The sequence below is a fragment of the Coenobita brevimanus genome, chromosome 106, assembly GCF_032717465.1.
Source record: "Coenobita brevimanus isolate Jiangsu-jjx chromosome 106, ASM3271746v2, whole genome shotgun sequence".
Lineage (NCBI taxonomy): Eukaryota > Metazoa > Arthropoda > Malacostraca > Decapoda > Coenobitidae > Coenobita > Coenobita brevimanus.
The window spans coordinates 43,468-60,000 of NC_137059.1; the positions used below are offsets into that span (position 1 = coordinate 43,468).

Genomic DNA, 16,533 nt, shown 5'->3' on the forward strand with positions numbered 1-16,533 from the left:
CTGGGGAAATACAGGAACATCAAAGGTGCCTAAGGAATGCAATGCCTACCAGAGTAACGCTATACAGGTGCCGCCACAGCTGCTGCTACCCTCCCTACCACATCACCTATCAGTACAAGCTACAACACACGCCGCACCAGTTCCTCTGCAGGGCTTGCCATGTACTCGAGCGGCCATCTCGTCGTCTACACCTGCCATTTCTTCCGTAGTTGCCACCCCTTCTTCTGAGGCTGCCATGTCTTCTGAGGTTGCCATTTCTTCTGAGGTTGCCATCTCGTCCTCTGAGGTTGCCATGTTTTCTGAGGTTGCCATCTCGTCTTCTGAGGTTCCCATCTCGTCTTCTGGGGCTGCAGCTTCGCCTTCCCCCTCGCCTGCAGTTGCCATCTCGCTGGCCAGGGTTGACATCTCGTCCTCCGGCGTTTCCATCGTTTTCTGTGGAGCAAACATCAATTAGGCCAAAGTACGCACTATATGCTACTGCTGAGCCTATGTCCCGTATTCTGGGTGGCATAGTTGGCTTCGTAGCGCATTTCCCTGAGAGATTTATTTTACATAACGCCAACATTATATTGCAAACTTACGTCAATGTCTTCTAACCCCAACTTGTCACCCAATTCCTTCCCATTCCACACATCCTTCCTTTAAGTTCTTCACAGCCATACTGTACCATCACCACACCCACACTACCACCACCACCACCACAACCACACTCCATCACAACCACTAGCAAAACACTATCACCAATACCACAACCACATACTACCACCACCATCACAACCACACACCACCACCACCAACACCGCTGACATCACCACCGTCACAACCACCACACAGCTATCAGTGCTCTCGTGCAAAATTTGTCAGAGAGAGAGAGATTTTTGTGCGTGTGCGTGTTTCGTGCGTGTGTGCGTGTGCGTGTGCGTGTGCGTGTGCGTGTGCGTGTGTGTGTGCGTGTGTGTGTGTGCGTGTGTGTGTGTGTGTGTGTGTGTGTGTGTGTGTGTGTGTGTGTGAAAATAATTCTTTTAACAATAAACAAAATGCATGACTAAGTGTACGATGTGAGAAAAGCTCAGAAAAAATATTTCAAATTTCAAAAAGTTTAAAAATGGTTCAAATACCTTTACTTGGGAAGAAAGCTATTATTTCCCACTCTTGTCGTCTGTCGTGTCGGTGTAAATATCCTTTGCTTGCCTGGCCGTGTAAATATCCTCTGCCTGCTTGGTCGTGCGAAAATCCTCTTCTTTCTTCGTGTCAACGGAAAAATTCAACCTGAGAGGTGGAGAGCAGAGGTGTGAGGGTAGGGGAGGTTTGACTGGTAGCAGGGAGATGGAAGGGGGGGTAGAAGGAAGAGGTGAGGGGGTAGGGAAGAGATGAGGGGGTAGGGAAGAGATGAGGGGGTAGGGAAGAGGTGGGGGGGTAGGGAAGAGGTGGGGGGTAGGGAACAGGGGAGGGGGGTTGAGGGAAGAGATGAGGGGGTAGAGGGAAGAGGTGAGGGGTAGAGGGAAGAGGTGAAGCGGTAGGGAAGAGGTGAGGGGGTAGAGGGAAGAAGTGAGGGGGTAGAGGGAAGAGGTGAGGGGGTAGAGGGAAGAGGTGAGGGGGTAGAGGGAAGAAGTGAGGGGGATAGAGGGAAGAGGTGAGGGGGTAGAGGGAAGAGGTGAGGGGGTAGAGGGAAGAGGTGAGGGGGTAGGGAAGAGGTGAGGGGGGAAGGGGGAAAAGGTGAGGGGGTAGAGGGAAGAGGTGAGGGGGTCGAGGGAAGAGGTGAGGGGGTAGAGGGAAGAGGTGAAGGGGTCGAGGGAAAAGGTGAGGAGGTAGGGGAGAGATGAGGGGGGTAGGGGGAAGAGGGGAGGGGATAGGGAAGAGGTGAGGGGGTAGGGATGAGGTGAGGGGGTAGGGATGAGGTGAGGGGGGTAGGGATGAGGTGAGGGGGGTAGAGGGAAAAGGTGAGGGGGTAGAGGGAAGAGGTGACGGGGTAGGGAAGAGGTGAGGAGGTAAGGAAGAGGTGAGGATATAAGCAAGAGGTGAAGGGGTAGAGAAGAGGGGAGGGGGTTGAGGGAAGAGGTGAGGGGATAGGGAAGAGGTGAGGGGGTAGGGAAGAGGTGAGGGGGTAGGGAAAGGGGACTGGAGTAGTGGGCATAGAGAAGGTGGGAGTTTAGAGATGGTGTGTACAATTAGCCACTGCTACGACGCCAAAACACAAAAATCTACCTCTGGAAATATATCAGTGTGGTTGTTTGTAAATGTTGGCAAATTTAACAATGGTATTTAACATATTTTCCATCGGCTGTTTAATTAGCAAGGAGTGTTTGGGAGTTTTCATAAACCTCAGGGCACCTTCGAAATAAACAGATGTTAACCAGGATTATTGTATCTCCCTTGCCGGACGGGTGTGTGAATAATGAACTCATTTCTTAGTAGGGATTGTCACCGAAAAAATAGCTTCTTTAGACCCAAGAGCACCAGCATTGTCAACAGCTCGTGTCATAGTGGAATTGCTGTGCCGTGTAAATATGTAGTTATAATATGTCCAAATCCACGTCATCCAATAGAGTACACGCATTATTTTAAGTAATTTCTTGGGGGGGAGGGGGTACAGACAATCTTCACCCCCCTTCCCCCGTAGTTCACACAACGCACGACGTCAGAACGCGTGCCCTGATCAAGGAAGGGTGTAAATCACAATCTATATGCAAATATGTGAACAGTACAGTCATAAGAGCCAACCTGAAAGCCATTATGGTCAAAGCCCCATCCTGTCACCGACCATGACTACCAAAATCTGTCAGGAGGCGGTGGCTGAATCGGTAGAGAGGCGGCTTGCAGTCCTGATGGACCCAGGTTCGAATCCTGGCTGGGGCAGGGGACAGTTTAAGGATTTGAATTTCATTAAAAAAAGCAGACTGTCCTGATCTACCAGATGACCCGCCGACATGTCGTAAAAATACCCCCGCTAATACCAATACACCAGTCCTGTATGAGACAGCCCTAGCATGTACTCAATATGGACGTTGGGTGTTAGCGCCGAAGTGGTGACATGTGGAGGTGTTGGAGGACTACTGGGCCTTGGGATAGGCTACTGCCCCCAAGATATAGGCCCTGAAGCCTTTGCCCAGAGTTGGACACACACAAAAAAAAAAAGTCAGTCATCGAGATGGTGAATAAATCGGATAATGTCGGGGCAAATGATCATGTTAGTGTTAACCCATTCAGCCAAGAAACGTCGTTCATTTTATTCTTGCAACAGCCTGATGATTTTATTCAGCTTAGGGTACACTTTTCAAACTGAAGGAGTTAGATGCACTACTAATAAAGTCTTTAGTACGGGAGGCTGCTCGTAAGCTGAATAAAATGGCTTGATAACAATAAGAATAAAATAAGAATAATGTCACTCTGGTTCAGGGGAATAAACGAATCTTTACCTAACCAAGGATTACGTAGTCAACACATTTCGCACAGAAATAACAATGATTAGATGGACGTGTAGTTCTTACTTAAATGCTAAACCTGGGTTTGGGGGGAGGCTAGGTTTACTATTGAGGAATTAAGAGGCGGGATGGGAGAAAAGTGTATTGTTGTGATGAGGAGGGATAGACTGAGATGGTTAGGACATGTGGAGAGGATGGAGGATGACAACTGGGTGAGGAGGGAGAGGTGTGAACGTCGGAGATAGGGCTGCGAGAGGCAGACCGGAAAAGGCCTGGGACGAGGTAATGGTGTGTGACTTCAGGGATAAGGGAGTGAATAGGGAGGCTGCAAAAGACTGTGCAGTGTGGAGAGCCGCCATTATGTGACCAAGGCCGACGACGCATGCAAGCATGTTAGATCCTTTATAAAGATACGACACGAACGATTCGATACAGGTAAGGTTCAGGGATCACCATTTTATATAATTTATCTCCTGCCATTTTTGCCTTCCATCTCTACAGTATCCCCGGCCATCCTATCGCGTTGACGAATAGGGGAATTTGAAGGAGGAACACGAACAACAACAGTCTACCCTCCTCCTCCCTGCCTGACTTACCTCATGCCCCTCCCCCCCTCCCTCCCTCTCTCTCTCTCTATATATATATATATATATTTCCTATCTGTATCTCCACACTCCGACACGTCAGCTAAATATGACCCACCACCTGTTTAGTGTGTGTGTGTGTGTGTGTGTGTGTGTGTGTGTGTGCGCGCGTGCATTAAAATATCCGAGCATCACTGAGTTCATGCATCAGTGTGTGTGTGTGTGTGTGTGTGTGTGTGTGTGTGTGTGTGTGTGTGTGTGTGTGTGTGTGTGTGTGTGTGTGTGTGTATCAGTATGTGCGTGAACTTGTGTGTGTGCATCATTGTGTGCGTGTATCTGTGCTCGTATCTGAGTGTGTGTATCAGTGCCTGTGTGTATCAGTGTGTGCGTATATTAGTGTGCGTGCGTGCTCTGATCAGTGCTTGTATCAGTGTTTGCGTGAATGAATACGTGAGTGCATTAGTGTGTGCCTGCTCCGTGTGCGCGTGTTTATATAGTGCGTACATGCCGCGGCGTGTACGTGCATCAGTGTGTACGTGCATCGGTGTGTACGTGCATCAGTGTGTACGTGCATCGGTGTGTGTGTGCATCGGTGTGTGCGTGCATCAGTGTGTACGTGCTAAGTGTGTACGTAGTCAAATTGTATGTGTTCAGTGTGTACTTAGTCAAATTGTGCTTGTTCAGTGTGTACGTATTCAGTGTGTACGTGTTCAGTGTGTGCGTGTTTATTGTGTGCGTGTTTATTGTGTGCGTGTTCAGTGTGTGCGAGTTCAGTGTGTGCGAGTTCAGTGTGTGTGTGTGTGTGTGTGTGTGTGTGTGTGTGTGTGTGTGTGTGTGTGTGTGTGTGTGTGTGTGTGTGTGTGTGTGTGTGTGTGTGTGTGTGTGTGCGCGCGCGCGTGTGCGTGTTTATTGTGTGCGTGTTTATTGTGTGCGTGTTCAGTGCGCGCGTATTCAGTGTGTGCGTATTCAATGTGTGCGTGATAGTGTGCGTTCTCAATGTGTGCGTACTTATGTGCGTGCTCTGTGTGCGTATTTACTATGTGCGTATACCAGTGTGTAACTCAAACTGTCTGCATGTTTTTAAGAGTGAAGGTATGAAAAAATTTAATAATGATGATGATGATGATGATGATGATGATGATGATGACTGAGGCGTCTGGCAGTAGATAGTAGCAGTAGATAGATGATGATGATGATGATGATGATGATGATGACGATGATGATGACGATGACGATGATGATGACGATGATGATGATGATGATGATGATGATGATGATGACGATGACGATGATGATGATGATGATGATGATGATTTTTTCTAGTTCTTTTTAATCCGGAAACGTTTATGTTATCAAGGAGGATTCTGTACTCTACTCCTTTCACCTTAACTTGGCCCAAATTTTCGTCCATTTGCAGGTTTTCACGTGTCTCAGTTGCGTCTTTGAAACAGCACTTCTTCGTGACTAGCGTAATATTCTATTGTTACAACTCAGCATTCGAGATAAAGAGATTGCAATTTAGGCCAAGTTAGAGTAAAATGAGCATAGTGAAGGGGATGGGATGGAGGGATGGAGTAGAGAGGTATACGAGACAGGCGGGTGTACTGTACGTTGCGGGAGGGCAGCGAAATGGCAGTGTACTGGGCGACATGGAGGCGATTTGTTTGTGGCCACCCCTTACGGGTTTAAGGCGTCTGGCTATAGATATCTAGACAATTAGGGCTATAGATATAGGTGACGATACACGACTATTAAAATTACATCCATTTCCCTTATTTTCTACAATTTCTTTGGCCTACAACGCTTCCTGGCTGACCGTAAGATATCCCCGTGTCCTAATTTAGTCACCTTAATGGCAAAAACAGCAAAACCCAACACTTGCAGCAAGAGGAGAAGCCTACACACCATCACTACCCCCTAACCAGCAAAACGACGTCTATTGCCCTCATCTGTTGAATCTATTTGACCTATGACACTTCCTGGTTGGCAGCAAAATACCTCTGTGTCCTATCTGAATCATCTTAATGGCAAAAACAGCGAAATTTAACCCCAAAACAGTAAAATTTAACACTTACATCAGGAGACGGAGCCGACGCAGCCTCACCCTCTTATCGTCAGAGTACCACTGACTGACCAATGGAATGCCATGTTTGTTCAGCCCAGAAACTCGTGTGAAACTTTACCCAACTACTTCTACAACCACTAGAGGGCACGGAGGCCCTCTCATTTTCAGGGTAACTCTAGTATTTTATTCAAGCTAATACAAGAGGCTATTATGCACCTGTGAGCTATTTATAAATGTCTGAGAGCATTCATGCTGTAAATATTAACCCTCCAATGATCGTGACAACTCTAATACTTTTTTTATTAGACTCCAGACGATTTTATTCAGCTGGGAATGGGTCTTAGGAACCTGAGTGCATAAGAGAAAACCGTCGTAGAGGAAGCATCAAGGACCGTAGCAAACAAAGTCAGAAATTATACTTAGATGTTTACCATACTCTATTCACTTTCACTTTGTCTAATATTGCCATCTCCTCACCTTAAATGCTGAGCTGTAAGGATACATTAACACTAGAATATAGAACAATACTCTCGTTTCCCTAAATGGACCTAAATTATCATCTCTCCATCTTGAATGCTGAGTTGTAACAACAGATGAACGGCATAACATGATGATAGTCACGAAGAAGTGCTATGTCAAGGATGTAGAGCCATACCATTGTCATTTCATGGCACTGGGCTACGTGAAATGAGTAAAATGATCTACACAAGGCCAGTGTAGAGGCCAGTGTTAGAGGAAGAACGATTTAGTCACGAAAAGGTGATGCGGAATGGATATAGAACTTCACTTTAACTTGACCTAAAATTGCAATCTCTCCATCTTGAATGCTGAGCTGTAACAAGAGCCTGACATTAGAATATGATGTTAGTCATGAAAAAGTGCTGTTGAAGATATGTAGAGCCGTGTTATCGTCTTCTTCTGCCTGTAATTATGCTATGAGAAATTGGCAGCAAATATAAGATCTCAGCCATGTTAAGTCTGATAAGCTATACTTACAGCTTAATGGAACGCCCTGATAAAAATGACAGCTATAGACTCATTCTATAACTCCTTAGCACCTCTTCCTTAGCGATTTATTAGCTTATTACACCTTACTCTATTATTGAACTGTAAAAATCCTTCAAACTTTGCCATACGCCACATAAAAAAACGCACAAAACGATTTTAACCAGCTTTATCCAAAAATATATCGTAAAGGAAGTCTTTGTGTCCATGTGTGTGTGTGTGTGTGTGTGTGTGTGTGTGTGTGTGTGTGTGTGTGTGTGTGTGTGTGTGTGTGTGTGTGTGTGTGTGTGTGTGTGTGTGTGTATGTGTGTGTGTGTGTGTGAGGGGGCCAGTGTGTTACCATGGCAACCTCCCCACACCACCGCAGTTACATACACACATATCCCCACCAACAACTTTCGTTAGAGAGTATTGTGTGTGTGAGTGTGTATGTGTGTGTGTGGGGGGGGTATATGGGTGTGAGTGTGGGAGGGTGGGTGGATGTGTTGTGTGTGGGGGGGTGGGGAGATGGGAGTGTATGGATTCGTGTGGTTGCAGTGTGTGTGTGTGTGTCACCTAGCCCTGTCTAACTATATATAACCTCACATAATCTCACTAAACATCCCCATACATAACCTACATTATTCCAACTCAACCTGACCACCAAACCTAATCAAACGCAGCCTAACCCTATCTAAAGCGACGTAATCTCTCCCAGTGTCACTTTACCTGACCATACCTATCCTAACCTAACCCAACCAAGGCTAAACTGACCTAATCCAACCCTACCTAACCCAGCCTAACCTAACCTGGTACAACGCAACCAAAACATATCTAAACAAACCTATGCTAACCCAATCTAACCTAATCTGTCTATACCTAATCCACCTGAACACAACAAGTGACCTTGGAAATACCAAGGCGCGTCCACAACTGCAAAACAACAAAGCTAAACCACACCAACCACGATTCACATCCCTTGATGAAACCTCCGAAATGAATATAGTCCAGGCAGCCCCACACAACCCTGTCCACCTCAGCCAAGTCCCGTTGTCAGAAGAGGTCAGTGTGGGATGAAATGATCGTTTTCTATGACGTGTCTTTGGCATTTCTGTTAAGTCTGTGCTGAAAGTCTTTATATAAGAAAAACACACACAAAAACGATATAACATTTCATATAAATTCCAATGGCAGTGGTTTGGTCGGATCTTCAAAAATTCAAAGTTGGAAGGGGGAGGGGGCAAGGAGCCAAGCCTTATTCAGGGGAGCTTTGCATAAAAACCCCTGCACTGAAACTTTGGAACTTCCTGTAATATTAAGAGCGTAAACAGGGGAAAATACAAACCATCAGGTAATATTAACCCTTAAGCTTATTAAAGGTATTGCATGTGATATAAATTTATGCTGTGGTGCGTAGTTAAACGAAACGTGTATTGTGGTAGTGTGTTGCGTTGTGTTGCTGAATGGAAATAGAGCGAAATACAATGATATCGATGTTTATGGCGGAAAATACAGCTCCATATGTATTGCTAAGCTAATATAAATTCATACGGTGGTGAAACAGTGAAGGAAATGACGATACGAACGCGTGTGTGTGGTGGTGTGTGGCGTTGTGTTGGTTGCCATGGTTACGGCGTGGCACTCACACACACACCTACACCCTGCCTTCCCTCACTGCGTTTATTCTGTGCGTGAGACTCTTACCGCTGCCTACCCCACCCCCGCAACGTGAGTATCCTGCCTCACCCACCCTGCCTCACCCTGACTTATCCCTATCTTACTTTTTTTTTCTTTCTCACTGTCTCATCCATTACTTTTATAAGTCTTAAGTATATAATTGTTTGTACCCAGCCTCACTCCTTCCTCACCTTGCCTAACCCTGCCTCACTCCTTCTTCCTCACCTTGCCTCACCCTGCCTCACTCCCTACCTTACTGCTTCTCTCTTCACTCTGCTTCACCTCTCTGCCTTACTCTGCCTCACTCCTCTGCCTCATCCTGCCTCACCCCTACCTTACAGTTCCTCTCTCATTCTCCCCTTCATTCATTTTATAACTTATTTCACACTTCTCTTGAGGATCTCTCTCTCTCTCTCTCTCTCTCTCTCTCTCTCTCTCTCTCTCTCTCTCCATGAAGTGTGTGCGTAGTACTGTCACCCACACGTGTAGACATCAGTGTGCGTGATAGTGTACACATTAAACTGAATAATAGAGTAACGCAACACTTTACTACACACCTCTCCACTCACACTCTGTTCCTTCACTTTCCCTCTCAGTTTTTTCCTTTCTTTTCAACTCTCTCTCTCTCTCTCTCTCTCTCTCTCTCCTTCAATCACCAGTTCCCTCCCTATCCCCTGAGAGGAGGATGGTGGGCCGTGTGTGTGTGTGTGTGTGTGTGTGTGTGTGTGTGTGTGTGTGTGTGTGTGTGAGTATTGGCATCCCTGACAGGCAATTTGTTACCTATACAATGGTAAATCTGACACACACACACACACACACACACACACACACACACACACACATACATACACACACACACACACACACACACACACACACACACACACACACACACACACACAAAATGTCATATAACTGAAGGAGTTAAGAATAGTTGTATTAGTAGTAGTAGTAATAGCAGTAGTAAGAGTTGATAAGGGAGGGAGAGTGTTAATAAGGGTGGCAGGGTGTTAATAAGGGAGGCAGGGTGTTAATAAGGGAGGCAGAGTGTTAATAAGGGAGGCAGGGTGTTAATAAGGGAGGCAGGGTGTTAATAAGGGAGGCAGGGTGTTAATAAGGGAGGCGGGGTGTTAATAAGGGAGGCAGGGTGTTAATAAGGGAGGCAGGGTGTTAATAAGGGAGGCAGGGTGTTAATAAGGGAGGCAGGGTGTTAATAAGGGAGGAAGAAGTGAAGGTATTTATCATCACAGTAATTATCACCAATTTTTAAGGCAACAGGCAATTCTCCAGAAATAATACAGAAGATATCTACACTTAACGAATTATTTTATTTAACCATCTCCTCGGTGGGACAACTCTAGCTATTTATTCTATCCTAATTATTAACTGAGTGCGTCACAGGCCTGTATTCTCGTCGGTTAAGCTCCCTAGCACTTTTTCCTAAGCGATTTGTGTTGTTTATTACACCTTACTCTCCTCTGCATCACATAAATCCTCCAACATCGCAATACCCTGCATATGCCACGTTCAGAAGACTATCAACCACCTATAAAAAGAATAAATCGCAAAGGAAAAGGCGCTAGCGAAGGAAGGGACCGTGAAGGGAATTAGTCACAATCAGTAAATATAGGCTAACAGCAATATATTCCAGGCAACAGGCTAATTACCACATTAATACCGAATACCAGCATTATGGAATTATTGTAAAAGGGAAAAAATTGTTGTATAATCCTCTCTCTCTCTCTCTCTCTCTCTCTCTCTCTCTGACACACACACACACACACACACACACACACACACACACACACACACACACACACACACACACACACACACACAGACTAACGAAGCGACAACATATATTGGCAAATTGCACTTAAAATGAACAATAATAATAATATTAATAATAATAATAGTAATAATAACAACAACAACACTGACCACCTAAAATCACAATTAAATTTAAGTAGTAAAGAAGCCTTCGGTAAGTAAAAGTTCAAGGAGAGAGAAATGGTAAAGAAAATGAAAGAACATTAGGAACAAAGAATGAAAGGAAATGAGAACAGCAGAGAAAGAGGAAGTGGGAGGGGGATAATGAGAGATGAGGTGATAAGGAAGAGTTATTATTGAGAGAGAGAGAGAGAGAGAGAGAGAGAGAGAGAGAATATGGATGTAAACAATGCAAGAACACATTCGTCGTAAAAAACAAAACACAAGGCGACAAGGAAAAGGATTATTCGACGCGCACAAATATTTCGTTCCATATTGTGAGCCACGATCCGCGGGTGGCTATTTCCACGCAGTACCCAGCCCCCCCCCCCTCTCTCTCTCACTCTCTCTCTCTCTCTCTTCACCTACCTCTTTCTTTAACGATCCCTTTCACATTCCCCTCTTTTTCTCCCCCTTTCCCCTTCTATCTTCCCACCAATCGCTCCCTCTCCCTTTCTCCCCCTCTTCTCTCCCCCCTTCTCTGCCTCTTCCTTCTTCCCCCAACGCCCTCTCTCCTCAGTCCACTCTCCCCAATCATCTCCCCAGTAACCCCCTCTCAATCCAACACCTCTTACTTCTTCTCCCCCTCTTTCTTCCCTATCTTCTATCTCTGTCCCAATTCCTTCCTCTCCTTTTCTCTCCCTTACTCCTCTTTCTCCCTTTCCCCTCCTCCCACCAGCTATCCCTCCCATGGCTCCACTTCCTCCCCTTCCCCTACCTTCTCTCCCTCCCCTTTTTCCCCCTCACGCCTTCCCCTTTCTCTCTCCCCTTCCCCCCTGCCAGATTAAGTGGGTTAGTGACCTGCGTGTGTGTCCTACCACGTTCGATGCATTCCGCTGACGCGCTTCCTGTTTCACCATCGTCCACTCACTTGATGTAGTGCTTCTAACTGATCTCTTGGGTGACTCCGCACTGAGTGACAAGCCTGTTTTCTGTAACCCAGAACACCAATTACAGCGCTGCGGCAACAGGTCAACTCTGGAACTGTCTCGCTCTGTCTGTATTTCCTGCTTCCTATGATCTCCAGTCTTTCAAACTGTCCAGGCATTTCGAAATTATCGGATCTTGAATTTGGCTCTCACTTGTATTTTGTTCTTCTCTTGGAAGGAACAATAAGAGCGGGCCCACGGCCTTTGGTTCCTTCTTCCTCGCATAAAAAAAAACACTCACACATAACCAAAAATACAAGAGATGTGGAGCCTACTATGGCGCCCTTGTTAACTAGGTGGAGAAACGCAAATGCGGCGTCCACCCAGGAACTAAACCTCCACACTCTTTCCGGCGCCTCGCTGTGGCGAGGCACTGTCCACCGCAAGGGAGGGTCGGTTGGCTGCATGGGATGGCCCCGTGGAATCAGTTGCTTGTCTGCGGCTGACGGGTCTGCTCAGCCACAAATGCCGGCATTGCCCTACCAGTACTACTCGCTGCCACCTGGGGCTGCAGTATCTCCTCGGATAAGTTATACGGGCAGTTATTATCATAATTATTTTCCTAATTATCATTTATTATTCTGTTTCCTACTGTCATATCTGGCGTGGGACGGCGGCAGAAACGGGAACAAGGAAAGTGCCAGAATGGAACTACTACTACTACTACTACTGCATACCACTACTCCTACAAACCACCACCACCACCACCGCTACTACTGTTGCTGCTCGTACTATCACACGTCCCCCACAACCAATACAACTCAGCAATCACTGGCCTCTCTCATCGACTGTGTCCATCCCTTGGCCACATCATATCTATAATTCATCTGAGTCTATATACACCATTCTCTCTCTCTCTCTCTCTCTCTCTCTCTCTCTCTCTCTCTCTCTCTCTCAACATAAGTATATGGTGGGTAATGTCCTTGTGGTAAGCTAGTGTAGGGAGAGAGACAGGTGAATAGCACGTATGGATTACCTGTTCTATGCTCTGCCTACCTCAACTTGGCCTAAAATTACCGTGCGTCAATTTATAATAAGATAGACGTCCTTTAAGTGGCATGGCAGGCTTCTTAACACCTCTTCCTTAGCGATTTATTTAGCATACATTTTTTTACACTCATATGCTTCTAATGGCTATGCTCCGCCCACTGTAATTAGTCGCCAAATTGTCATCTCTCTATCTTAAGGACTCAGAAATAGCAGCACGAGAACAACATTAGAATATGGTGCTAGTCACGAAGAAGTGCACTGGACAGGAAGCAGAGCCATAGTATTACCTGCTTCTCCCACTAAGCTACGTGAAGTATGCTGCAAAGGGACAAGAATCGGGCCAAGTTAAGGTGAAAGGAGTAAATAAGTCTTTCCCACGTTGAATAAAACCGGTAGGATGCAATGCGAATAAAGTAAAGATCGCTTAATTCTGTGAAGGGATGGTATCGGTGGTGGAGAGGGTCGCCTTCACCTTATGGCACCGATATGGCCGGGCGGGGGAGCTGCCCGGCTACACAAACGTCCCTCAACTCCTTCACTGTTCCCTAAAAGGAGGATGTTGGGCTCCACGAAAAGGGTAACTTCAGCCTGCAGTCCACCGGGGTCACGTCTAAAAGAGTTTGGAACAACAACAACAACAACAGCGGCCTAGTTAGTCTTAATAATCTAGGGCAGATGTGAGAGGTGCCAAAGGTGTATATGGATTAGGTATTTTTGGTTGTGTGTGTGTGTGTGTGTGTGTGTGTGTGTGTGTGTGTGTGTGTGTGTGTGTGTGTGTGTGTGTGTGTGTGATTTGTATTTGGGTTGCTATAATCCCACTCTCACTCCTATATTGTAATACAGATTCGTTTGGCCTAAGTATGTAAATCCTCTATAATTCTCTATATTACTTCTTCAGTAATTATATCACTCAGGCTCCTCTGACTCACTCTCGCTAGACTTGTCCCAACCATGAGAGGGGTATAAACCAAATTCAGACATATTTAATCGTGTATGTGAGTGAGGGGGAGGGGGGGAGGGAGGGGGAGGCCAAGGATGAGATGGAGGGATAGAGTGGGGAGGTATATGAGAGAGGGCGGTGTGAGCTGGGAGCAAGGCAGTGAAACGCCAGAGGATAGGGCAACATGGAGGCGATTTGTTTGTGGCCACCCCTTACGGGATTAAGGCGTCTGGCAATAGCTAGACAGATAGATAATCTCAATGTGGTTGCCTGACGTTGACTAGTAACACCACTTACACCACTGCACCCACTGCTCTCTCTCTCTCTCTCTCTCTCTCTCTCTCTCTCTCTCTCTCTCTCTCTCTCTCTCTCTCTCTCTCTTCATTCTACAAGCCCTTCTTTCAGTTCGTCCTTCTTTCCTCAATATTCTCTCCTTCTCTCCCTTTCTTTTATTCCTTCATTGCTTTCCATGCATTCTCCCCTTCCTTCTCTTCCTCCCTCTCTCTCTCCTTTCTTTTCTTCCTTCCCTCCTTCCTTTCCTCAGTCCACTCCACTCAGTAATCAACATTCCATTTTGTATTAAACCACCTTTCCTTCCTTTATTCTTACGTTCTCCTTACTCTCCTTTCATCCTTCCCTCCCTTCCCCTCCTTCCCTCCCTCCCTCCCTCCCTCTTTCATTTATTCATTCATTCATTTCTAACTTATTATTCCCTTTCATTTTTCACTTCCATCTTTCAGTTCTTATTTCCTTGTTCTTTCACTTCCTTTCATTCCCCTCCCTCCTTCCTTCCCTCCCTCCTTCCTCCCTCCTTCCTTCCTTCTTTCCTTAACCACACAGTAATCGACATTCCTCACCGGCATTAAGCCCACTAAGTTCCCTTTGTCCTCACACTCCCTTTATGGCTGCAATAATTGCCACACTTACTGTCCATCCATGCTTCCCTCCCCTTGACACCCACCACTCCCTCTACGTACCATACGCCTCCGCATGTCACCACTTCGGCGCCAACACCCACCGTCTATACTGAATACATGTTAGGGCTCTCTCATACAGGACTAGTGCAGTGGTATTAACTGGGTCATAGGGAACGGGTTATCAATTCTATGCTCAGAGTTGAATAGAGACAAAAAAAAATACCGAGCTGTATAAGATAGAATGACGTAAACTTGAGTAAAACAGAGTTGTATTGACCATGAGACGGTTATGAGAAATTCAGAGCATATTCGGTGCCAAAGATCTCGGCACAAAACAGGTAAAGAAATCCAGGTACGAAATATAAACACAGAAAGTCATATTCGGTGCCAAGGAAGGCTTTCGGCTCACGCAATTTCCAGATACGAGTTAGTCTTGCAGTGCCGAAAGCGTTCATGTCGGGTGTGCGTTATGTTCGGTCAGGCCGCTGATTATTATACATAGTCCGACACTGTGACCTTGTGTGTGTGTGTGTGTGTGTGTGTGTGTGTGTGTGTGTGTAAATTAAAAGCTAAATAATACACAGGTTTTTTGCTAGATGTAGTGGTAGATCTAGTTTCTCTTTTCCTTTTTTTCTTTTATATTGTGTGTGTGTGTGTGTTTTTACTAGATAAACTCACTATGGGCCAATATATCTTCTATTCTGTATACCTTCTCTGTATACCCGTGCACACCTTTCCACCTCTCTCTCTCCATCAACTCCCTCTACTCTCCCCACCCCTACCTACCCCCTCCCCCATCCTTCCCAGCTACCCCTTCCCCTCTACTTCTCTCCCTTCCCTTCCCTTCTCATAGCGTCCCCCTTCCCTCCCTCTCGTTCACTTTTCCATTCCCTTCCCTCCAACTTCTTCCCTTTCACAACCCCTTCCCTCCTTGTTCCCCCAACTCCTTCCCTCCCCGTTTCCCCTATCTTCACTATCTCCTTCCCTTCCCTTTTCTTCTCTCCCTCTCCTACCCCCTCCCCTTTTCCTCCCCCCCCCCAACTCCGTCTCTCTCCAGCTTAAATGTCAATGCTATTTTCCAAGTCTGTCTGTCTGGGTTCCAAGAATTTACGTCTGGTCGATCTTTTTGCTGGTGTCTTGCAGCTCTTCTAAAGGAATTATGTTTTTGTAACTCTCTCTCTCTCTCTCTCTCTCTCTCTCTCTCTCTCTCTGATGTTTGCGGAGAACAGCAACTGATGTTCTAGGAAATATATTTATAAAAAGCAAAGCGCTGAGAAAAAGAAATTATGTACATCAATGAACAAACTTTACTCGGCCTGCTTACTACCAGATGCCGCATTGTTAGATGTGAAGCGGTGTAAAAATAAGCAACTTACCTACCCACCTACCTACTCACATACCTGCCTACCTACCTAGGTGGGAGAAAGCAACCGTATGTCTCTGGCTGACCCATCTGTGAGCCAGGACTGACAACAGATTCTTTCAGTAAACAGACTGAAGGTGACGCTGAAGACCCACACCTACTCTCCAGGTCCACCTTAGACGATTGTACGAGAGGACAGACTGGCCACCCTCTGTACGAGCAACATCTGAGCCGGTTCAGCAGACTGAAGGCGACAGTGAATACCATTGCTACTCTCCGGAGTGTGAGAGGACAGAGTGGCCACGCTCAACATCTAGGCAGCTTCAGTAAACCATCGTGCGGGCAAGAACCAGTTTTTCTTAAGATTACCTGAAATCCTGATAATAGGGACCCCACATCTCACAGCGGCCTTGTCCGTCTCTCGCACTAATGATTCTCGGAAACCAAAGAGTTCACTTACGTAGGCTTTAATGAATTGTACCCCTTCAACCAGATAACGTATTCTTTAAGTGCACTCTTCTGGAAGTGGCCTTGTCCGTCTGCCTCTCACTAGCGACTTTCGGAAACCAGATGCGACTTGAGAAAACCCACAGTGCATTCTACCAAACCACACCACACCACACCAAACCACGCCAGCGACTTACATAGTACCACACTCCATCACACCACACCA

General features: G+C 46.2%; 1 protein-coding gene across 1 annotated transcript in view; it reads left to right on the top strand.

The window, feature by feature from the left end:
* The first annotated feature begins 8,751 nt into the window (after positions 1-8,751).
* The window catches only part of LOC145416428 (caveolin-1-like), a 28,851-nt gene continuing 21,069 nt past the window's right edge, over positions 8,752-16,533 (top strand). Inside the window, exon 1 of the mRNA XM_080285375.1 lies at positions 8,752-8,783. The gene's annotated coding sequence lies outside the window, so the exon portion shown is untranslated. The remainder of the gene's footprint in view (positions 8,784-16,533) is intronic.